This window comes from Athene cunicularia (assembly GCF_003259725.1).
Source record: "Athene cunicularia isolate RWA chromosome 13 unlocalized genomic scaffold, athCun1 chr13_part1, whole genome shotgun sequence".
NCBI lineage: Eukaryota > Metazoa > Chordata > Aves > Strigiformes > Strigidae > Athene > Athene cunicularia.
Genome location: NW_020799117.1, coordinates 12686772 through 12695786, shown reverse-complemented (window position 1 = coordinate 12695786; position 9015 = coordinate 12686772).

Here is a 9015-nt window from a genome sequence, read left to right as displayed (position 1 = left end):
CCCGCCCCCGGCCTCAACGCACGGAACGGGGCGCGGGCTGTGAGCCGTGCCCGGCGGCTGTTCGGCCACCCGTTTTATGGTGCTGTCCTTACAGAAGTAGTAGGAATGAGAAAATGGGGGAGCCGGGAGCGGGGTGAGCACATAAGTACATCCTTTTGACTCGGTTGGGATTCGCGTCGGGCCTCTAGCATCCCTGTCTGCCGGGGAAAACGGACCTGAGCTACAGATACTGGCATTTCTTCCAGTCTTTGTACAAGTGTACAGACCCAGACGTGTGTTTTTTCTGGTGGCTTGTGTTTTACATTGCCTAGGTAACATTATTTTTCAGTACATGCTGTTTTTCAGAATAATGGTTTTCAAGCCAGGCTATTAACAGTCCTGGAGTACAGTTATTAGTACTGATTGCTCCTTGTACCCAATGAATGGGGTGAAGTTTAATGGTTCTTAAATATCCTTTCTTTTGGGCTGTTACTTATCACGAAATAACTTAAAGCATTATTACACTGTGAAGGTTGGGGTTTGTTTTTTTCATTGCTTTCCTCTAGCAAAGGGTTCTTGGGAGGCCAGAAGTCATCAGTGATACTGTATTATCTTATAAACAATCTAGCAGGTATTTACAGGTGAAAATAACTTCTTCCTCTTAGTGTTTGTTTTCTAGATTTAAGAACTATGCAACTACATGAGAGAGAACTGAAATTTGACCAGGGTTGTTATTTAAAATAATTGGTCTGCAAAAAATGCAGCACTTTTTCCCCCTAAACTTAAACTGCATGTGTGGTCTGGTCTTTTATCACTCCTTTACGTTACTTGTAGCTGTTTAATAACTTCCTGTAATACCAGTATTGTCAATGCGTTCTAAAAGGAAAGGTACTTTTGTCCTGGGTGTAGCTTTTTGGTTGTTTTTTGAAACAGAAGGCTTTTACTGAAACCCAGGTTCTGGATGTCATGGAATTAAGTTTCAAATTTTTCATTTGTGGTTTGAAGTGCTAAGTTATCAATTTGTCTTTTGAAGCCAAGTACTAAAATGTGATCTGCAAACTGTATTCGCTTCTAGTGTGAAATATTAAAGGCCTCAAAGCAGGCCAGCAGGGATTACAATTTAAGGTGTAATCTAGTTAACATGGATTCTTTTGTAGGTCTGAAGTTATACCCACAAAGTTATATTGTTGCCCTGGTTAGCAGGGTGACAGAGCAGGTGGTGCTGTATTTCTAAGGGTCTGTATGTGTGAAGAAAGAAAATACCAGCTTCTCTCTTACTCCTGAGAAAGATCATATCTTACTAAACGCACATTGACCACACACATCCCCTCATTTGCCTGAGGTTTTCTTATGCACTGAAGATCCTTCTTTCATGCAGCAGATCTACTGCAGCCCTTTTCAGTAAAGGTCATCTGCAGCAGGCGGGCTGTCTGCTTCTTTTGCATTGTGGCTGCAGTGGAAGCATGCATCTCAATTTCCCTTGTTTTTAAGCACAGGCCCTGGGGCAAGTCTTCACAGTAAGAGCTGTGGAAAAGTGATCCATGAAGGCTTGTGCTATTACTCCCAGATTCTCTTATGCAGTGAACCTCTTATTTCTTTCTCTTCATTTCTCTTGGAGTTTCTTCAGAGGTTCTTGCTACATGGGAACCCAGAAGGTGAAATTTCAATTCTAAAAGACAAGCTCTTTGGAGTGCCTGGACAAGAATAATTGAGTTTCTAGATATAAAGTCTATAATATTTGGCTGACAAGTCATTTGTAGATGAATATGAATCTCTGTTCTGATGTTTCAGAGGAGGAAATGCAGTGGTAGGCAAACTCTAGAAATAGTCCAAGAAGTTGTTACCTGTAAGAAATTTAAGCATTATCAGAAAACAGGTGTTACACGAATGCCCAAGATTTAAATGTTATTCTAGATTTTGACTTTGGAGGTTAAGTGGCTGAGTGGTAGAACTGTTTAGGTAGTAGCTTTTCTTTATATCTGTTTATTTTTGGTTTGTGTAGCAGCATGTGGACTTGTAGAATATTAACATTTTTCATTAATTTCCATCTATATCTGTGGCAGGCCCTGGAATTCTTATAGCAAGTTTTTCTATTGGACAAAAAAAAAAAAAAAAAAAGGAAGGGTAGGGTTAAATTAAAAACACCTAAATTCAAGCAGGCATTTGCATGAAAATACTGGAATTTCTAGTATGAAAGATGGGTGGTTACTGAAAGTTGTCTCCACTAGCTCATTCAAGTGGATGGGAATAATCCTGCAAACTTCCCTAATGCAAAGGGGATCAATACCTTAAGAGTACTAGTTCTTATTAAATACAAGTGAAATTTGGTATTAAAATTTACTCATTGATTAGCTTTGAACAGTGACTGATGTGTTCACTGCCCATGTTAATACTGTTTTCATCGTATATTTGGAAGAAGTAAATTCCTGGTCCTTTTTGGATCTTAATTTCTGCTTTCCCCTCCAGGAAAATGAAGGTACTACTTCCATACAGTACTAAGGAGAGCAAGTTTTAATGACTGTTTTAAAAACCTGTCCACTGGACTCTTCTTAGTCTTTTGAAGTTATGTTCCGAATTACTTCAAGGTGAAAGAAAAGCAAAAATGTCCCCATATATTTCTGGTTTTAAAGTGGTTTTTGATTGGTTTTATTTTTTCTTTTTCCTTAATTCTGTTTCTATTGTTGAAATGATGCATTGCCTGCATTTTATTTTTGTGGGCTTTAATATAAAGTCAGTGATGTTTTCATTAAAGGCCTGGTTCCGTCGTCTTCTCCTACCCCTTGTAAATAGGGTTTCCATTTAGGAGTTTATAACTAATGAGCACAAGCACCTCAGTGTTCAATGGACTTTATTCCTACATTTGCTTGAGGTAAGGAAGTATTTTCTCTGCCTGTACTAATGGCAGGCTTGTGTGCTTCTCAGCATCTGCACAGGAAGTTTTGAAAATGAGCAGAAAATAGGAACTCACATCTACTGAGTTCCAAATCAATTTCTTATGCATTAAATCATCATTTAAAGAGGGACATGTCCCCACTTTTGTTAACTAAAGGCTTATTGCACAAATTAAAAATGTGCTCCTACTGTTAAACTTTATTACTACTGTTGCTATTACCTTTTAAGTGTCTTATTGCATGCTAGGATAAGGTTCTGATGCAAGTTCCTCAGTGTATACCTAACAGTCTTGCTGATAGGAGAGATGGGAAATGCAGCCAACCATCAGTCAGGCTGGCCCAGGCAAGTCTGTCTTTTATCAGAGTGGATAGTGGAATGCTTCATGCACGACTGTAGTTAATTTTTCCATGCTATTGTACAAATTGTCATTGAAAACTAATCATTAGGTATGGGGCTTAAACAGGGCTTGTAAGCTTGCTTGTGTCCAGTGTCTGCCTAACACTGTGTTGGGTTAGGGTACATGAGATGTTAATGCCACCTGCTGGCTCAGAATTAGTGTGAGTCTTGCTTTGCACCTGGAGGAAGTAGACAGTAAGGAAATACCCGATGAGCCTAGCATTTGTACATCTTAAAACATAGGATTAAGAAGTCCTGGTTCTAGTTTGCTCTTCTGGTGAGAGGATCATTATTTCTGCATTTTTTTCCCTTCTCAAATACTAAGGAGAGGAGGGGGATTAAATTTATGTTCTATTGTTTTGCCAACCATCAGGACTTGGACTTCCTATTGCTTTATCATTTGACTAAAGTTTTCCTTCTAATCCTACAGATGTGATGGGCATGTGTATTTCTACTGTCTTTCTCTAAGCTATTTCCCTTCTGACTTGTGTGTGTTTATAATAGTTCTTGAAGAGGAAAGGGAGAGCAAAAAGTTGTTTTGTGACCTGAAAGTGTTAGATATGCAACAGATGCCCAGTATATTATTGGTACAGGTGTTTGAAATGATCTTGATTGGGGTTTGGTTGTGGAAGATAAGGAAGGACTTCTTGCAGCAAGGTATACATGAACTGCGTGATTAAAACAAACTTTTATAGACAGATTCAAATTCTTATAATCCTACTAGAAGTTTTCAGTTACAGCATTCTTTCTTGGCAACTCTTGAATCCTGTGCTTTTCCTAATATTTTCACTAAATTTCTACTGCAAAAGAATAAGGATAAAACTGTTGCATCCATTCCCTAGTTTGTGTTTTCTCATTCTGCAGGACATCTGTTAAATTTTTAAATCACTTATATTTAGCACTTTTTGAAACTTGTGGTCTATATATGCTCACATTTTGTTGTTGCAAACTCCACAGGGTGGATTTGGTGTGTTGTAACCATATACACCAAGAAAGGTGGGAGGGGGAAAGGTACTCCCAAGATGAGAAATTCAAGATCTGCTGTGAGAAGGAAACAGCAGAAGTCCTGAAAAAAATGTGCCATGTTTATCCCTGCTCTTAAGTTCTCTTTTACTAATAACTTCATTTAATAAATAGGGACAACATTTGGTTGTCCTTGTGTCTGGAAGGTTTAAGTTCTGTACAAGTACTGTTCTATGATACATGTTCTCAACAGTAAAGAGATGTCTGTTACTTGGGGTTGTGTGTGGGTTGTGGTGGCTTTTTTTTAAAAAACCACTTGGTTTTCAAGGTGTTCCTGCAATTCATTACCTGTTCTCTCTTGTTGTTTCTCAGATGTGTAAAGGAGCTTGGTGAAATTCTAGCATTTAAGGAACAGCCATAACACTTCTCTGATACTTGCTTTTATGCTCAGAACACTGGAAGTATAGGTGTGATGTGAGTGTGTGTATGTGTGTTAAATTACATGCACTTGTGACTGAGAGAGGTTATATTGAATGGTGTAGTGTCAAATTTAGCCTCACTTAGAGGATAGGGTTGGATCAGAAGATCTTGTGATACTGCTGTCAGCCTAAATTTTTCTATTGATTTGTAATATTTCAGCTTCTATATGAAAATAGTTCCTCTTGTGTCTCTCTACATCCAAAACTTTATTGAATGTTATTTGTGGTCATTTATCAAATGCTTATTTGAAAAAAACATACTCATTTCCAAGTTTCCACCTGGAAAGTGAAAATGGTTTAAACCAGACTACCTTTTAGGATTTAGCTACTGTAAGTATAAAACATGTTAAAGCTACTGCTTCTACTGAAAACACTTGCCAATCTGCTGCTTGATTTTGAGCCAGTAGGAGTGTGACTTTTCCCTTTCTCAAACTAGTGAGCCCTAATTTTGCTGGTAAATAGAGCATCTGTGGATAATGCCTCAGACTTGCCTTTCCTAAAGTAACTGTCGTCTTCTACTGTTCTTTGTTGGACTGTGATGCAACAGATGATGGTTGAAAACTGTCATTTCTTATGGTATGCTTTTCTGTATTCCAACAGTGTGGGATGCCATTGCTTTCTAAGAGTAGCTTGACTTGACTTGGCTTGAAGTGTTGAGAGAGGGGTGGAGATGAAATTTTCAGTATGCTTTAAATCTTTTTTTTTTTTTTTCCTGTACACCGTTATGGGACTGATGAATCTTGTACATCCTGACACTGAATTGGCTTAAAGTTCATCCATTAATAAATGGTATAATTCTTTTCCATGTGTCTTGGGTCTGACTGGTATGTGGATGATCTTGAAGTGTATATTCAAAGTGTTTTATCTTAATCATGAGGTTTTGCAAATGTATAATGCTTCTGAATATATCAGCAAAGTATCTTCTTTAAAAAGCAACTGACACTTGAAAACTAATAATGCCAGCAGATGTAAAAATTAAAAAATAATTCCAGTTTATATAGAGCTTCAGCTTTATAAGCATACCAGTGAAATTGTGGTAGTTAGCGGGAAGCCTAAACTTAAAGCATTCTGTCTTTTAAAGCTTACTTTTATATCCTTGATAGAACTCCAGGTTACAGAAAATTGAAGGATATTTTGCAAATTCACTTGTAAATCCTTTCTGATGAAAAGTGAGGGGTACCTTCCCACTTCTGTGGAGGGAAAGCAGTGATTAGGGGATGGCCTGTGTACTCTTCAGGCTTATCAATTTAGAGATTCTTCTGTCTCTGCAGTGGATCATTCTTCAAAGTCTGCATCAGCATCCTGACTACATGGCCTTCTGTGATTCAGTTTCGTGGAAGTTGAAGTCTTTCAAAGGGCTTCAAACTTCATGGAGAAATGTACTGTAAGCTAATACAGCCTTTGGTATATTTGCATATTGTGTGGTATCTGTTAGTTGGTTTCCCCTTGGGTAGTGGTTGCAGTTGAAGACCTGGGTGACAGTGGTTACGAGTGATTAACATCAGCTGCTGCCTTGGATACTTCTAATCAGCTCTGAGATACTCTTCCAAACTCAATTCTGCACGTACCCTGCTCTTGTCTTTCTCTGCGTTGAAAGTGTGCCAGAAAAAGAGCTTGGATTTCGGGCACGTGCACTTTCTTGAAAAACACTAAGCTTAACATTGATTAGTAAAAGTCTGAGTATGTAATTGTCTGGATTGTTGTGTGTTACTTAATTTGAATTATCATATCTTTAACAAAATTTTTATTGGTGCTGAGAGTTTGTGATGGTGAGGCAGCATTTATTCTTGAAGACGTGTTATTTCCGAAGAGTCACTTTACACTGCAGTCCTTTGCCATGTTTTTAGAGCTCTTAGTGAAATACGCATTTTCTAGTCTATTTATCCTAGTGTTACATTGCTCAGGAGGCAAGTAAACCATTGAGTTAATAGTTTGGGTTCTGTGTATGCTTTTTTCAGTAAGGTGCCTGCAGGTTAAAGCAATGTGTTCCATATTGTGCTTTATCACAACAGGTAAATCATATATTAAAATTATTCCATAACCTGTTTTGAATACAGGTTATTTTGGGGAGTTCTGAAATACTTTGTGTTCAAATAGCTATGATCTAATTGTACATTACATTGAATATTATAATTTAAACTCTCAGTTTAGATAGATGCATGACTTACGTATACTTAGCTCTACGTTATTTCAGCATATTATTATACTCCAAGCATTCAGTCTTTGAACTTTTATTCAGGCAATGAAAATTGCTTCACTTGTTGCTTGCCTTGGCTTTTGCAAAACACTAAGGATGGTACTGAGTGCAAGAGCATAAATGCATAAAAAGGTAATTGGAGATTACTGTAGTCTTAGTGGTGAAGATGAGTTTTGATCATAGTCATTTACAACAGACTTGATTTAACACTTATCAAGAAAGTAGAAGTTATTGTGCTTTGACGTTAATTCCGTGTGTTTGCAGACAAATGTGAAATACTTCTGAGCTGGTTCAGTGGGTTCTCATTTGGCTCTTCTTGGTGGAACAAGGTGCTTTTTCATTTTGGTTTCTGTTAATAGAGAAGTAAAAGGTAGACATTGGAGGCTAAAGATGAGAGCTTAAGACTTTACATAGTAATGTAAAAACACTTTGCCCCAGGGCATATTGTTAGATGTATATGTAGTTAGGAATTTAAATGGCATTTGTTCCTTATCTTATGCTTATTTGACAAAAAATACTCTTTATGCTGTGTTTTGCATACAAATGGAATAGCAGTATGTATTCATTGTAGTAATTCTGCTATAAAATTTTGATTTCAAAAAAGTGGGGTTTTTTACTTTGTTCGAATTTGTATTACATATCTGTAATATAAATTATGTGGCTCTAAGTGACAGACTTCTAGGTTTTATACCCAAACAGGCTTTTATTGAATTAAAAAAAAATGTCATGGCTACCTATTCATTAGCTTGCAGATGATAAACTGTGGAAATAAAACCTGACTGTTTTTACCACATTTCTGTCTCTGCATACATATTAAAAGCTCTTTTCAGTGTAAAGATCTGGATTATCAGAATTGATCTCGTCTACCCCATTAGTCTCTTAAGTATAGTTCCGGATATTCCTGTTGCTATTTGTCTTTATTGCATTTCTATATTTAAGTGATATGTATAGCAGAAATAGCCTACTGATTGCTGTTTGTTTGTAAAGCTTCTTGGAGATGTTTTGTACAATGGGTCTCAACTCTCTTTTGTTTAGAGGTGCCTTTTCAAAGCAAAAAAGAGCCAGGACACCTTTACAGAAGAGGAAGTTGGCAACATGGAAAACTGATCCTTAATTTTGAGTAGGTATGAAGCAGCAGTGCACTGCTTTTCAGAACTGCTGTAAATTAGGTTGAAATACCTATTTCTTACTTTGATTTTTCTAAGATGTCATTTTTAGATCCCACATCAACAAATCCTCCTATTCCTTCAAGTCTGAGATAGAGCTATGTTATGTTATGCATGAACGGGCTGTACAATGAACAGCTGGAACTTATGCACAAATGGATTTTTTTTTTTTTTTAAGCAAACAGTAATTGTAGTATGTCTTTCCAAGAATAGCTTCTTTTGGAGGAAAGTAATATAGTAGAGACAGGTGATACTCGGGATCAATATATGATTAAAAAAAAGGAGTTTGTTGTTAGAATAAAGACAAGGCAATTTCTTGTAGTATTTAAATGTTCAATGTGACAAACAAAATATGTAGGTAGTCTTGCTTGTGCAGCATAACTGAAATGGTTTCTTTTAAGAGGTGATCTTCTACTGCCCAGTCATTGACTGATGTGTGGATCAGTAAATGTCATGATAGAACTGAGTAATATTGCTTGGATTTTTAAACCTTTTTAATATGGTAGCCTTTTAGTCTGTCTTCATCTCTATAGTAGATGAACCAAATGCTGTCTTTTGCAACTTCTGTGTCTAACCTACATACACATGGCACTCCTAGCTATTTCAAACATGTAGTTGGTATTGTAAAAATTGTTACTGTGGTTGTATGAGAAGCACTTGTCTTTAAGGTCCACCAACTAGATGTATGAAAATAGGGCTTGAAATTCTAGTATATGCAATAAATACTTCTGTTCACTGTTGAACTAATTAGATGCTGTGTCATGCCTTGTCTTGAATAAATTTAAGATCACATCTTCATTCTGCTGTTTCTTTTAAGAAAATTAGGCCATTCTTTGTTTTGCCTTCACTCCCTTACCTTGTTCTTTGTTTTCATTCTCTTCTGTATAATTTACTGTTTCATTCCTAAGTTTTTCTGCCATTGTTCTCTCTTCTTAATTTTGAT